General features: G+C 54.9%; 1 non-coding gene across 1 annotated transcript; it reads left to right on the forward strand.

Annotated features, from left to right (window-relative positions):
* Positions 1 to 1337: 1337 nt before the first annotated feature.
* LOC133071491 (U1 spliceosomal RNA) lies at positions 1338 to 1500 on the forward strand. Its single transcript, XR_009696443.1, has one exon. It is a non-coding gene; the product is annotated as a U1 spliceosomal RNA (small nuclear RNA).
* The last annotated feature ends 14949 nt before the right edge of the window (positions 1501 to 16449 follow it).

Consider the following 16449-nt stretch of genomic DNA (forward strand, 5'->3'; position numbering starts at 1 on the left):
CATGTCACAAGAAATGGCTTATAGTTAAAGGATCAAAATTCTAAGAATGATTTCCTTGTTTAAAAAACTTTACAAATGTCACTCATTTGCATTCCAGTATACTTGTGTGAGTGGGAAAGGGGTGAAGCTACAGCCAGTGGACAGGAAATTATAATCCTGTATTTGCTCACAGTAACTCAGACCATAAACAATCTGCCTGCACTGCAGGGACCTGGGTTGGATCCCTGAGTCGGGAAGAGCCCCTGGAGAAGACAATGGCGACCCACACCAGTGTTCTTGCCTGGAAAATCCCATGGACAAGAGGAGCCTGGTGGGCTGGAGAATCCCATGGACAGAGGAGCCTGGTGGGCTGGAGAATCCCATGGACAGAGGAGCCTGGTGGGCTATAGTCCATGGGGTTGAAAAGACTCAGACACGACTGAGCAACTGACATGTAACGTATATGCTCACAGACAGTAGAGAAGAGTGAACGTTATCCATCCTGTGTGGCAGCTGAAAACGTTGGGAGACTCGCTGTTTTAAGTATGCCTTCTAAATGTATAACATAAAATACAGGACCTCAAATTAGTACTTTGAAATAATTTTAGTGAAGACTACAAGTCACAGAGGCCTGCGTTGAAATGCCAGCCTTCTTGATCCTACTTGGGCAAGTACTTGGACAAGTTACCTAAGCGGCTTGAGCCTTACTTTGCTAATGCTACTTAAGAATTAACTAGGAATTAACCTACACCTTGCACGGTCGTATAGAGAACGTGGCACAGAGGTGTTCCCTATTACAGAGTAACAATTAGGAGCAGAGACCCAGTCCTCCATCTCTGTGTCCCTTCAGTTACCTAACCTTACTAGTTTCCTGGTCTATGACACTATCACCTTTTAGAATTAGGGTGTTGTAAAGATTAAATGTCTTACGACACTGCCCGGCAAGTAGCACACACTAGCTACGTGTTAGTTACTATTAACATCATTATCATCACCACCACTGAAATGTTAAGTAAACATTGCCACATTATCAGATTCATTACTTTTCTACTATATGAAAAAATGCTCCTTGAAAATTAACGTTATTTAGTGAACTGATTATAATATAGGATGAACTCACACACTCAAAAGAGTTTTTATGCTGATTTTTAGAAACTTTAAATATACAAGAAATTATCTGAATTACCATTGGTCATGAATGTTGACAAGATATATACAACAAATATCCATTTTCAGTGAACATATCCCTTCATGGAACTAAAGCATATCACAAACTGATATGTCTATTGTAGTTTCTCCCCAAAGATTTCAAAGCAGTTTAAAATAATTATATATAGCAATTCTCAAAACTTACAAGTATACTTACCTGGCAGAGGAGACACCATTATCAAGAAGGTGGTTCTCCCAGGGTGAGGCTCACCCATTGCACTCCGGTGTGTTGACCTCTGCGATTTCCTCAAATAGGGGAAACTCGACTGTGTAATTTATGGTAGTGGGGGACTGCCGGCGCGCTTTCCCTTGAAAAACAAAACTTACAAGTTACCAGAGAAAATTGCATCTGAGAGCAATCAACATCTTTCTCTAAAACTTTTGCCACATAATTACAAAGTGCTACAGTCTAACTGTTGCAAACCTGCCATTCATCCAATTAGTCAGAACACTGACTGCATGTCCACTGCACAGGCAGGCACTGGGCCAAACCCTGTTACAGAGTAACAGGAAAGGCGAGACCACAGCGACAGTGGGCGCCACCAACACTGTGATTAAATGTTCCTGAAATGCTGTTTTCCTTAAACAGTGAAAAGAGTAAATTGTATGTTCCAACACTGGAGGGCATTAATAGTTAAGAGTTAAATAACTTCATAAAAGTGACAGTACAATATTTTCCCCAAGGAGACTAGGATTAAATGAAATAAGCATCCGTCTCTACTGCTCAATTACTAAGTAAAGGTAAATGACCACTTTAAATGAGTCAAATAACCTCAAGAATGACACTATTTTTCACCCATCTGAAGGAGAAAGTTTTGAGAAAATCTTAAGTTAGCTGTTACATGTCACTTGTAATCTATCAGAAATAAAGTACATTCACTCAGTTTCACTCAGCATCTGAAACTGAATTTTTGCTGGGGCGACTAGGGTCAATTTACTAATCATGCCTTCCTTTGATCAACCATTTTTTCTTAGGAGAGAAAAATCTAGCCTTAATGCAATCATCAAACAATCTAGAATTCATACTTTTTATCCTACATTTTACAAAACAAGATTTTTCTCAAGTAGCTACCTGTTAAAAGTTTTAAAGAATTTAACATATATATTACCCAGCAAAATTGCTCTGCCCAAAAAAAAAAAAAAAAAAATGCAATCTTGACTCCAAGTTAAGTAATCTTAGTGCTTCAAGTGGTCATCCAAAACCTGAAAGTGGACAAACAGCCAACCACCTTTTTAGTACCTACCTCTCCAGAAGAAAGGGCTGTTAGACAAATGCTATTAATATTGACAGCAATTGTATCAAACTGACAGGCAGGAAGGTGCACTTCAGGATTAAGTACCTTCCTTGGAGTTCATTATTATGAACTATGAATGTCACATTAGAAAAACTGCTGTCATTTCATTTTATGAATGCTGAATCAGGTAGCTTTAGTTAACTGCAACACTTTACAAACAGGCTATCAAATAAGCCCCAATTACCAAGTTGTTCCAGACACAGAGCTTCTGTTTCTATTATTAAGTGTAATTAAAGAATTAAAAGGATCAGTTTATTTTTCTTGATACATTAGTCTAAAACGATCTGCAATAAGTCTCTGAACACCCAAGTGACTGAAATTCCTTGAGCTATACAAAACACTCCTCTGGAATGCCAGTCTTCCAAATGGCAAGACTCTAAGAACACACAACTGATACACATTCTGCACATTACACATGATGGAGTAAAAAGATTTCAAACTCAGTAAATTTACAGGAGGGAGGGGAGAAAAAGTGAAAACAAATGCCCCAAGTCTTTGTCTTCTCCAGAATGGCATTTTGTAGCACTGCGAGAATTCAGGCATTTCATCAGTATTCTGCACACTGGGGGACATTCAGTAACTGCTGGTGACAGATGAGCCGACAAGAAGCTTCACCAACAAACAGTATTAAAAGGTAATGTTGCAAATCAGTCATGGAACAGCGGGAGAAGGAATGTGGAGGAGTTCAAAGAGTAACAATCTTCGGCCAAATTTTACATTCAGAGCAAATCAATCACACACTCCTCCAGGGAAAAAAAAGAGAGAGATTTGGTGTGACCCAGAATAACCATGAGGACCACACACACACACATACACACACACAGCAAGTGCCAAGTCCACTACAGTTTGGCAGTCATGCATTTGGATAACTACAGTAGAAACGTGTGTTTTGGAAACACAGCTAAGGCCACACCCTAGGACCGAGAACCGGGACTTTAAATGCTAAGGATCTGCGGTCCACGCAACACCTGAATCCGGCGGTATCGGGGCACCAAGTTCAAGGCAGGTGATCAGGAGGGCCGCGTGTCCGGGCGAGGCCCGGTGGAGTCCGAGGGAGAAGGGGGTGTGCATCCGGGGCCCAGCACCGGAGGGAAGGCGGCCGCTGGGAGGGAAGGGTGTGGGCGCTCCGGGTCGGGGGACGACCACAGACGCGGGAGGGGAAGCGCCCGGAGCCAGAGGCCACGGGAAAGGGCGGCGGGCGCGCGCGGGGAGACGCGAGGGGAAGGAGGCAGGGGCGGAGAAAGGCGCAGCCGAATGAATGAGCGCCAGGGCGGCCCGGGGCGCGGAGGAGGGCCCGGGGCGCCCGCGGAGATGCCGCCGCACGCCAGGGGAGGGCGCCGGGGTGGGCGCCGGCCCCACCGCGCCCGCCTCTCCGCCAAAATGGGGTCGCGGAGCAGACGAGCCAGGGCTGTGAGAGAAGCGAGGCAAACGGGAAAAAATAAACCAGTCACCCTCCCCGCGAGCCTCCAGGCGCGCTCTCAGCCCCGCTCCTCCGCCCTCCTCGAGCCGCGGCGGCGGCTCCTCAGCAGCGCTAGGGGGAGCCCCGGGCCCGGAGCGGGGCGGCGGCGGCGGCGGCGGCCGGGCCGGGAACCCCTCCACACCCGCCCCTGCGGCGGAGCCGCGAGAGCCAGGCGGCGGCGGCGGCGGCGGCGGCGGCGGCTCCTGCCAGCGGGGCGGGCAAATGACCCGGATGTACAGGGCAACGGCGAGCAGGGGGAAGGGGCAACGCCAGGAAGTGCGCGCCGCGGACCTCTCCGGCCGTTCGCACGCGCACCTCTCCGGCCGTCCGCACGCGCCGCGCGCCCGCCCCGCAAGGTAAACCGTCTTCCTTCCCCGCCCCCTTTGCTCCCGCCCCTCCCCTAGGGGGCGGGGCGAGGCCGGAGACAGGCGGTCTGGAAGGCTCCGCGAGGAGAGGAAGGGGGCGCGGCTACCTTCTCCGCTACCCCGCCCTCCTTAAAGGGGCAGCACCTTAAAGGCTGAGATGGCTTCTGGGTGGACCCGCGTCTTGCAGCCTTCTCATTTTACAGATGGAAAACTGAGGCTCAGAGGTGACAGTGACCTGCCTCAGGTCAATAAGCTCAGAAATGGCAGAAACTGGAACTCGAGACTCGCAGATCTGGACTATGCTGAACCCATCAAAGTCGCCACATCCCATCACCGCCCCCCTACACGTGGGTGGGTGGGCACGCCTTTCCTCCAGGTGCTGATTGAGACTCAAACTCCCAGATACTACAGATGAGCTTGGCAGGCTCCCCAGGGCCAAGAGGTACACCGTTATCTCCTCCGATGGTATCGTGGAGACGCCCTTGGGAGGTGTTAAATAATCAGTCTGAGAACAGAAATCAGGCGCCACCTGAGACCTGCATGGTGCTACACATAGCACTTTCAGATAAATGAGACTCTGTTCTGGGGTCTGGTCGGATTCAGCCCCCTGGCCAGAACAGGCTTTGCTCCTGGAAGCTTCCGGTTAAATGAGCTGGACGTGCCAGAGAAACCCCGGGGGCCACCAGAAGCTGGGAGAGGCGAGAGGCGGGAAGGACCGTCCCCGGGAGCCTTTCGGGGAGGGGGTCTGGTACAGCTTGCTGTCAGGCCTCTGGAGCTGGCAGAGAATGAATTTCTGTTGTTTTAAGCTGTCTAGTTTGTGCCAATTTGTTTGGTGGCCACAGGGAACGAATGCACTTACTCTGTTATTTGTAAAATGCAATAAACCCTCATAACCCCCTCAGCAACACAGCCACGGCAGCCACCCACGCTTAACCCTTTGTCCTGTATCCCGTGCCCCTGCTCCCCCATCCAGGTGATTTTCATCTCCAATTTGTAATTTTTGCCAATTTAACAGGCACCATCACATCCTCCAGAACTTGGACCTACCTCCCCTGATGGCCAGTGACCAAAGTCACTTCCTGGTCCTCACTGGCCAAGGGGGTCTCCTCTGGGCGGAGGTGCAAGCTGTGTCTCTGTATTCAGGACATTGACCTTTCCTTGGTTATGTTTGCAGCAAGATAACTTGTCCCAGTTTGTAACTAGTCTCTTGGTTTCTTCTGATGAGCAAAATTTCACATAGGATGCAGGATTCCAATGAAAAAATGAATGAGAGAATGAATGAATGAATGAGTGAGTGAGCTGTTTTCAGTCCTGGCTTTTCCACCCATGGCATTGAGGTCCCTGCAGTCCAATGGGACCCAGCTTCCTTACTGTTAGCACAAGGACCTGAGTCTTATTCCTGGCCCAGCCTTCCCCACCTGGCTCTCTGATGCCACAGTATCTGCTGCACTGCTGGGGAAGAGGCTTGAGGATTACTAGGAGCTTCTTAGACAAAGCAATTTCTAAGCCTCTTTAAATCCTTTCTTAAACATGCTGGCATATAAATAAATAAACAGTTCCAAAGCAATTTCCATCTGCCCTCTTCCAAGCTGCTGGCCAAGACTTCCTGAAACCGCCTCGAGCCCTGGGGCTGGCCCGAGGGCCTGCACGGAGGCACCTGTCCCCCCCGGCCCAGCAGCACCCTCTCTGAACACCAGCCTCTCTGCAGCCGGGAGCAACTGGACTCTGCAGACAAATAATCTCTTTATGGGCTGTTTCATTGCAAATCGTCACCAGACAACTATTAATCTTCAATCATACTTTTATCAAGTGTTTATTTTTTTTTCCTGTCTCTCTCCCCAAGACTGGGAATATCCATATAGCAGCTGTCACGGGTCGTTACCAACTGCATCTTCCCCGCTATTACAGCGAAATAAAGCCAGATAGCGAGAGACTGGAGGCGCCGTCCGATCAACAGCTTATCTGGGGATCCGAGGGCTGCCAGCGAGATGATATTGCTCTGTCACATCTGGGCATGTGTCCCCCCTGTGAACAAAGGACGCGGCAAATGAACGCTGTCGCCCCACGGCCGGCCTGTGCCCAGCACCAGACCATGACCGTCCCAGCCCAGGGGTGCGGGTCCCTCCAGGGACAGGTGGCAGACGGGGAACTGGAGAGCCAGGCAGTGGGACAGCCTCTGCATTACCATTTAGACGGAGCAGGAAACGGAGACCGTCATTCCTTGCTCAGAAGCTGGCGCAGGCATCACCGGAGCCCAGCCCAGGGCACGGAGCAACAGCGCCATCAGCCCGTGTGAGAGGGAGTGGATGGGGGCAGAGACAGCTGCAGAGAGGATGGCGGCTCTGCCGGCCAGAGTGACCACAGGCAGTGAAGGCCCGGCTGGCACCGGCCCCTAGGGCCGCCACCAAATTCCTAAGCCTGTGCAGCTCTAAATAACAGAGGTCCGCTCCCTCGGGGCCTGGAGGCCGGAAGTCCAGAGCCAGGGCTCCTTCTGGGGGCCCAGGGGGAGGACCGGTCCAGCTCCCAGGGGCGCCAGGACGCCCCCGACCCTCCTAGGGCGGCAGCACATTGCACCAGTCTCTGCCTCATCGGCACGTGTCGCTGGCTCTCTGCCTGCCTGTCCAAGTTTCATCTTCTCAGGTCCTTGCATTAGGTCCTCCCCGACCCCAGGAGGACCTCCCCTTCCTCTGATTGATTACGGCTGCAAAGTTGATATTTCCAAATAAGGTCACACTCACAGCTGCTGGGGGTTACGACCTCTACAGATGTTTCTGGGCTACACGAGTCAGCCGAGGCCTGGAACCGCCGGCCGTCCGCTGGATACTGATCCTGGTGGGGAGGGGTCCTTCCCCGGGGCCCCTCCACTGGGTGGTCTACAGCCTAGCGCAGGCAGCACCTCTCCAGGGTCTTTCCCAGCAAGGAGAGGCCGTCCTGGGCAGCCTGCCCCTCCATACCCACTGTCCTTCACTGAATCTCCCTCTGTGTTCCTTCAGGGTCACACCAGGGGACGGGCATCCAGACCCCCACCGCCAGTCTGGAGAGGGAAGCACACCTTCTCAATCCACACCCTGGGAGCCACAGACTAATCCGTGACTTCACCGCTGTCCACAGGGACGCCTCATCTGAGGCCAAGCCCAGCCCTTGGACGGCCAGGCCGCGGCTCTCGTGGAGGGAGGGGTGGAGGGAGGGGGACAGAGAGGAAGGCGGGGGTGGCCGAGAGGAGGCGGGGAGGAGGTAGAGCTGCGCCACGGGGTGGGGCCTTCGTCCCCCTCTGTTGACCTCCAGATGTGAGCAGCGTGTTCGGGGCTTGAGCCAGACACCCAGAGAGAAGGTCGGAGACAAAACTGAACCGAAGCACGCCCACCTGACACTGGCCCGTCCGGAGGGAGCGCTCCCTGCCTGCCACCTCGAGCCCATGTGGGGAGGCCCCTCTCTTGGGCCGGTCCTTCTGCAAACAGAAGAGCCTGCTGGGCTCAGGGGCCCTTCCAAAGGCCCCCACCCTCCTGGGAAGGGACTGGAGAAGGCGGAGGTCAGGAAGGGACTGACCCTCTGCTTTCTGCGTCTCCCCTGCAGCCCAGATGCAGCCTCAGAACCTTTCTCAACCCCCGGCTCTGGGCATTGTTGACCAACTGGCCCACAGGCACGGTCCACCTGCCAGCCTGAGCCATCCAGTGAGAGCGCTGAGGCGCGAACAGCAGGCAGCTGAGGCGGGATCCGCTCCGAGGGGACTCTGTGTGCTGAGAGCCAGGGTGGCCCCACCCCAGGACTCAAGCTCAGGGCGGGCAGTGGGAGCCAGGTGTGCAGAGTCCCGCAGGAGCCACGCTGCTGAGGGAGGGGTCCTGTGTTTCAGGGACAGGCTGGCAGTGTCATTGGGGTGAGACGGGAGGTGTGCATGGGCCTGATGGGCCCAGACAGAGGGGCTCCCGGAAGGCTTGTGGGAGCCCCTCCCGGCCACCGGCCAGCAGAACGCTGTTTGCTCCTTTCTCAGCAACCAGGCACAGTGGTCCCTGCCCCCCCGCCCCCCGCCACTCCCTCCCGGAGGATCTCGGCCAGTGAGAGTTCAGTTCACTCACTCAGTCGTGTCTGACTCTTTGTGACCCCATGGACCGCAGCACGCCAGGTCTCCCTGTCCACCACCAACTCCCAGAGCTTGCTCAAACTCATGTCCATCGAGTCGGTGATGCCATTCAACCATCTCGCCCTCTGTCGTCCGCTTCTCCTCTTGCCTTCAATCTTTCCCAACATCAGGGTCTTTTCCAATGAGTCAGTTCTTCACATCAGGTGGTCAAAGTATTGGAGTTTCAGCTTCACCATCAGTCCTTTCAATGAATATTCAGGACTGATTTCCTTTAGGATGGACTGGTTGGATCTCCTTGCAGTCCTAGGGACTCTCAAGAGTTTTCTCCAACACCACAGTTCAAAAGCATCAAGTCTTCGGTGCTCAGCTTTCTTTATGGTCCAGCTCTCACATCCATACATGACCACTGGAAAAACCATAGCCTTGACTAGATGGACCTTTGTCAGCCAGTGACACACAAAGGCCAAAGCACGGCTGCTCCAGACTGGACACGCTCCCTCCACACCCTCGCTGCTGCCAACACCTTCGAACTTTAATTAACACAATGACAAGCAGCCCCGATGACATCAAACATTGAAGGGTCTGACCACTCATAGCCAGCTAGCCTCCGGCTCCCTAGACGCCGTCGGCAGGAAGGGCAGGCGCTGGGAAAGCCCACGGGATGAGGCTGGAGGGTGCCGAGGGGGAGGAGTCTGGTTGCCAGTGGCCCCAAGCGCCACCCTCTGCCCTGGTCCTCTGCAGCCAGTGGCGTGGGGCCAAGGGGCAAGTCCTCATGGTCGCTCTTCCAGAAAGCGGGGGAGGTCCGACACCCACGGGGCTGCTGTGGGTGGGAACTTGCTTGATGGGATTAAAAAACACAGGTTATTTAAACTGTTACTTCTCATAATTCACCGAATATTATTACAGGTCAGGATGATCCCTCTGTTAACATATTGAGTACATCCATTAGTGTTGTAGAAAACTTCATATATAATTCAGTAAGAATTCGAAGTATACCTAAGCAGACCGTCGGGCTGTGAGAGGTTTCCGTCGTGCACCTGCAGCCGCGAGGTCCTTCCAAGCAGGCTCGGTGACGTGTGTCCTGCTTAGTCCCCTGACTGTCCGGCCTTACAAGCATGACGCTCTGTCTGCTTGGAGAGAGACCCTGGGCTCAGCTCGGGGAGTGGGAAGCCAAGGCCATCCAGGCAGAGAAAGGAGGTGGTCCTGGCTCAAAAAGGTGCAAATGGGCTTCACACTCACGTGGGCACCGAGCCTGCCTGTCCCCTGGGACGCCCACTGCCTTCCCCAGGGACTGTGAGCACCCACGCAGACAGCTCTCCCTCCACCTCCCGGGGTACCTGTCCCAGCTCCGGGGTGCCACCCCCTTGGTGCCACCCTGCACGAGTCCCTCCGCGGGGACCCACCACCTTGGGATCAGGGTGCAGCTGGTTGCCCCCAGAAGACAGCGAATGCCGGGGACACACAGTAGGTCCTCGGAGAGGAAGCTGACCACCTGAGCCACCCAGACACCAAGCAGGGGTGGGGCCCCCGGGCGAGGCCCGGCCGCAGCCAGGGACAGGCCCAGGGCCCGCGTGAGGCGGGGAGCTCACAGCTGGGCAGGCGGCCCCGTTCAGACCGAGGCCTCACCAGGTCCAAGCCCCGAGTCACAGCTTGGGAGCCAGCCTGCCAGGCCAAGCGTTCCCCACTGGCAGTCTGGAGGCAAATCGTGGGGCTGCCCGCCACCCGACACCATCTCCCTCCCTCCTTCCCCCTCCCTCCTTCTCTGTCTCTCCGCAACATACTCACAAGTCTTAAGTAACTTTCCAGACAGCATTTCCATGATTTAAAAACAATACGCCTAGGACACTAATCCCAAACACAAAGGAACACGATTATGAAGAAACTTAGACCTCAAAGTACAGTGGGGAGGTGAAAACCTGCCTCTGAGTGGAAGATCTTTGACTTCTCTTATGGGAAGACATGTGGTTATCTCTAATAAGTGATAGCCCCCCCAAAAATACTCACCCTTTCCTCATCTATGCTGGCTCTAGGAATTGCAAGATCCACAATGTACATCCATCCACCCACCCGTCCACCCAACCACACTAATGTATTCATCCATCTGTCCCTCATCACCAGCCAATCTCTCCATCACCCACCCACCCATCCATCTACCCATTAATCCATCCATCCCCCCATCCGTCTATCTATTCCTCTCCCCACGCATTGCCTGCCTTCCCATCCTTTCACCCCAGCATGCCTCCATGCCTATATCTGTCCATCATCTGTCTCTCCAACCACTTGTCCATTAATCTTCCATCATCCACCACCCATTTTTCCATTCCAGCCTTCCAACTTTCATCATCATCATCATCCACCCATCCACCCATGCATCCACCCATCCACCCATCCACTCATCCATCCTTCCATCCACTCACCATTCATCCATCCATCCACCAATCCAGCCATCCACTCAACCATCATCCATCCACCCATCCACCCATCCATTCACCCATCCACCCGTCCACTCACCGTTCATCCATCCATCTACCATTCATCCATCCAGCTATCCACCCATCCAGCCCGCCAGCGAGCCAGCCACCTAACCATCCACTATCCACTGAGTGAATACTAATTAAGCCCCCTAATATGCCCCAATGTACCAGGTACTGAGGATAAAGAAAGGTTAAAAAGTAGTGGCCCCTGCTCTCTGAGCACACTGTTTTCCAATTTATCTGTCAAATTAAAATAAACACATGTGCCTGATGAAGTCATCCACTGCCAGGCCCAGGTCTTCCTGTCCAGCCTCATCATTTAACAGCAACTTTGCGGCCAGTCTGTCCCACAACAAAACTGGATCGCTCACTGTCCCCCAAAGTCCTGCTGCCCCTCTTACTTCAGAGACACTGCTCACACTGTCTTCTCTCTGTGATGCCCTTTCTCCTATCATCTTTCTCCACCAACCTTCTAGCCCCACACCAATGCCTTATTTAACACCCCCTCCTCCAGAAGTCTTCCCTGATCCCCTCATTAAGACGAGCTGGCTTCCTTCTCTGACAGCAATGGTAGAGACCACTGCCTGCCTCTGCCCTACAGAACGCTTGGGTCTCGTGTGAGCTGGAGGGTGTGGCTGGGACAAGTCAGAGGACAGCTGGGAGCATTTTCTCTTCTTTCGGGAGACTTCTCCTTTATCTCTCCTTCTGGAATGTTTATTTCAACACAAATCAAGTAGTGCTCAAGAGCAACTTCCATGCCTTGACTGCGCTGTGGCATCTTCCCTCTAGGTGTGCGGGGATCTCCGGGCCGCCAGTGCTCCAGAACCTGCCGGGCGGGCTGCAGTCACTGCCCAGTGTCCTCTTGTGGGGACAGCATGTCGGCCAACCTTCAAAGCCTTTGGGGCCCCAAGAGCCTCAGACACAGGGCAAGCCCTCAAGTCTGTGCGACAGCGTGGGACAGTCTGCCCTGGGGTCCCTGGCCTGATTGGGATGCCCACCCCTGGAATCACAACCCCAGCTTCTCCAGATGTACAAGCCCCTCCTCCACCCCGTCTGGAGCCTGCTCCTCCCGCCATGCTCATATGCCCAGGACCAGGGCTCTTTAACGTTTTCTGTGAAGGTCCACAGAGGAAATGCTCCCACTTGTGCAAGCCTTCCTTCGCCGTAACCATTCAGTTCCGCTCCTACAGCCCCAGGGCAGCCATGGAAGACGGGCAAGCACGGGGTGCGACTGTGGCCTGGGACACCTTCATCCACGGGGCCCACGAGGCCAGGCCCGCCCTCGACACACCCACCGGGCAGCTGGCAGAGAGGGCAGGGCCCCCCACCTGCTCCTGCCAGAAGTCTCTGCTCATGTGAGGGTCTCCATCCGGCACTCCGAGCTCTGGTCATTGAGGACCGTGCCTGAGTGTCTGTCATCTCAGCCAAAGCTGCCCAGCATTTAGGGAGAGCTGGCATCACGACCCTAGTCCTTCCTCAGGAGACTCGGCCTCAGGGAGTCACCTCGTCTGGGTGCTCAAGGGTGCGGGGATGGCGCCTGCTGCTGAGTGGCAGACCCTGCGGGTGGAGTCAGGCTGCCACAGGGCCTGGTGCCCACTGCCCGCCTCACCACCACAGGTCAGGCTCTGGGGACAAAAGGGGCCTTGAAGGAGATCACACACTCACATGCTGCCCATTTCACAATGGACAGCAGAGACCAGAGCTGTTCCCTGAGCCCAGAGCACACAGCGGTGGGGGCGGCCAGAGGCACACCCCGTCCCCAGGCAGGTGGACGCAGCATCTCCCTCCCACCTGGGTTTGAGCAAGCAGGCGCCTTGCTCAGGACACCCTCCCCACCAGCCCACATTGTCTCAGCGACCCCCGACCCCACCGGTTGCTGCCCCTCGTGCTCACAGAGAGTGAGGACGCACAACTGCATCCGACCCCCCAGCCCCCGAGCTCCACTGGATAAGCCTGAGTGTGCATCCTCTGTGAGCCCTGTCCAGCCTGCAGTGACACATGTGGATCTCGGTGACCACGTGGACGCTCGGTGACCACGTGTGGATGCTGGGTGACCACGTGGACGCTCGGTGGCCACGTGTGCTGAGCTGACCCGCCGTCCACTCCTGCTGCCATCAAGACCCCCTGGTACCAGCTTTGTGGCATCACCACCACCTACAGCCACTTGCTGGACTTCCCTGTTGATTTTCTGTGCCCCTCCCCCATCGGACATCCAGCTCCAGGAGGGCAGGGACCCTTGTGTCCTCCAGCACCGTGGATGTCAAAGGTCGTGAAAGGAATGACAGTCCACAGGGTGGTGACACACACTTAGCAACTGTGTGCGGCCCCATCCTCACTGGGCGCTGTTCATACGTCCAGTCCCTTAGGCTCATCCTTCAGCCTGACAGGACCCTGATTTAATGGCCCTGTGGCTGGATTGAGTTGACCTGCAGGGGCGGGCAGTTCTGGTGGAGAAGGGACAGTGGAGGGGCACCGCTGGGTCCCGTCTCTGCAAACCCCTGTTTAACGGACACGCAGGGGCAGCTCTTCCCGGCTGGAACACGGCCTCCCACATCCTGAGCGGAGGGTCAGCAGTGCGGCTCTGCCTGCCAGGCGGGAGCCCCCCAGACGAGCCCGGGTGCATCTCGCGGGTGCTCTGCGCATCTGACTGGCCCCACACACGTCTGCATTTACTACAGCCAGAGAGAGAAGCACAGAATCCCAGCGCAGGTGGGAGCGGGCCACCTGCTTCAGCCCATCGCAGAGCAGCTGGAGGCCTGGGAGCGTGACGCCCCCACCGCATGGGCGCCTCCCCTCAGGCCCCTGGGTCCTGGTTTCCTCAGCCACGAGGGCGGCTGCCCAGGCCGTATCCTTGTGAGGGTGGAGGCTGGAGGAGCCATCTGCAAACTCCAAGCTGGAGGCTGGAGAGGCAGCGGCTGGCCAAGAGCTCAGGAGGTCTGAGCCGCTTCCAGACTCAGGCTCAGACAGAATCAAATTAAATTTTGGGCTTCCCTGGCAGCTCAGATGATAAAGAATCTGCCTACAGCACGAGAGACCTAGGTTCAATCCCTGGGTTGGGAAGATCCCCTGGAGAAGGAAATGGCAACCCACTCCAGTATTCTTGCGTGGACAATTTCACGGACAGAGAAGCCTGGCGGGCTACAGTCCATGGGGTCACAAACAGTCAGACACAACTGAGTGACTAACACACTTCCCCACAAAGCTACACTCATACTGTTACCTTTATGAACAATGACAGTCGGGCTCAGAAAGGGTGAAGTATTTTCTCAGGAGTATAAAAGCCTGTGTGTGAGTTAGGTCTCTGCTGCGGTAATGTCTGTCACAAACCACCCTCCTAGCCGGCGGTTTAGGAGGAGCCCTCCTTTTCCTGGCCCTCGGGGCTGCAGGCAGGCTGGGGCACCGCCCCTGGCCCATGTGTGGTCAGCCGGCTCCGTGCCTCTGGGACCCGTGTCTGCTGGGCACACCTTCCCACAGCAGATGTTAGCCCAGGGGTCAAGCCTGCGTCCTGTCTGCTAACATCCGCTGGCCAAAGCCATCCCATGGCCAAGCCAGCAGCAAAAATCAGATAAACTCGCTCCTGCGCTCGTTTGGAGCAGGGCAAACTGGGCGTGATTCCAAACACAGGCAGCAAAACAACGGGATGAGCGGCTGATTCCACGCTGATGACACAGCCAGTCCACCTCCCCGCCACTTGGTTCCAAGGACCTTTTGTCCCCTGACCTGAGGGCCCTGGGAGTGCACTGGGCTTGACCTCCGCTCTCCTGATGACCAGGGTCCACTCTGCCACATCCAGAAGGACCCCAGGGGCCAGTGTCGCCATCCATTCCCACACTGTCCACCTTGGCTGGTGAGGATGGTGCCCTCTCCTCTGACGCCAGGCCCACCTGGTCCAGCCCTGCCTCAGCCCACCTCACAACCACACCTGGCCAGGCCCATGGGGTGGGAGCCAAGAAGGACGAACCGGCTGACCTGCATTAAGAGGGAAGATGTCCCCCAGCCCCACTCACAGTGCTCTTGGCACTGAACCGGCTCCTAACAGGCATTTTTAGAAAAAAGGAAAAATACAGAAACAGGTCCAGAAAAGGAATCCTCAGCTAAATGCACAGGGCAGAGCAGGTCTTCTGGCTCCCAGGGCCCTTTGCATCCTGCACGAGTTTCTCCCAAGGCTCTCTCCTCGCTGTTCTGAGGCCTTGGAGGCTCCACTGTGCAGGCGTGTGGTTGTGTGTGTATGCATGATGCATGTGTGACTGTGATGCCAGCATGCAATGCATGTGTGTGTGTGACGTGTGTGTGCACAGGTAGTGCAGAGAGAGGGGGTCAGGGGTGCATTTGCATCTGAACAGTCAGAAGTCCCCTGCAGAGATGATTTAAGGGGGTGGCAGTGCCAGGGCTCAGCTAAACAAAGGGCTGGCAGATAGTTCCGTGTTCCATCTGAATGCCTACTGAGCTATGAAATTAAGTCAAACGCTTCTACTCAGCTGGACTGATTACTGGCACTGAGGCTGCAGGGGACAGGGCTTGCTCACTTCACTGACCCCGCCTCCACCCTCGTGAGGTGAATTTCGTTGCTGGGAGCCTCCATTGCTCTCCAAGGGTCTGATGACCATCTTGGCTGGGGAATTCACGCTGTTGACAATTTCTGATGTGATGGGGCCCAGAGCCAACCTGTACATAATTTCCATTTCTGTCTGACTATGTAGACCCTGTGCTGGGGATTTGAGACACACAGAGGAGAAAACCCAGTCTGCAGCCTCAGGGACCCATGCTCAGCCCATCTCCGAGTGGCCAAGGTACGGGTGTGGCCGTGGAGCCAAAAGAGAGGGCAACCGTGGTCCTGGCAGGGCGGTGGAGCTGAGGTGGTGAACAAACCCAGAGCGGCAATCACATCATACGTGTTATAATAACACGTCTGCAGTGGGGATGGCGTGTCATCAGTGAGCTCGGGGACTCTGGGTTTCTCCGGCCACCGTGACCGATGTGAGTTTTCCCCCTCCACAAACCTTAGTGTCTACGAAGGGCCCCAAGTTATGCTGGGATGGGGGTGTGCTGGGGGCGTGGTCCAGAAGTACGGGGATGTGGATGAGAACGATGGTGACGGTGGGGGTGGACATGGCCTTGCTGATGCTGGCAGTGCTGCCCACAGGTGGGGCAGTTCTGAGACAATCGCACCATGAGGGCAATGCTGACTGTCGTTGCATTAGGAATGGCGGTGGAGAGGCATGAGCATGGGGACAGCGAAGCTGGAGGGGGCGACTGTGATGGTGGTGAAGGTGGTCATGGTGGTCGTGGTGATAGCAGAGGAAGCCTTGGGTTCTCAGCACTATGACCCTGTCCTCTACCTTTCACTGCAGGCTCCGTTAGCAATAGGGCATCTGTCATCCCGACAAGTTTAAAAGCTGAGGAAGTCTCAGTCGGTGGTCCTCCATCTTCACCTGCCATGCCTGGCATGCCCTAGTGGAACCCAGGAGCCACCGTGGTAGAAATTTTAAATTTCCCCCCAGATTACACTGCTCTGTGCTCAGGCACTCTGCTGTTGCGTTTATCATCAGCAGGGTGTTTGAGGGACAAAAAGAGCCACGGTGGTGTGACT

The sequence above is a fragment of the Dama dama genome, chromosome 16, assembly GCF_033118175.1.
Source record: "Dama dama isolate Ldn47 chromosome 16, ASM3311817v1, whole genome shotgun sequence".
NCBI lineage: Eukaryota > Metazoa > Chordata > Mammalia > Artiodactyla > Cervidae > Dama > Dama dama.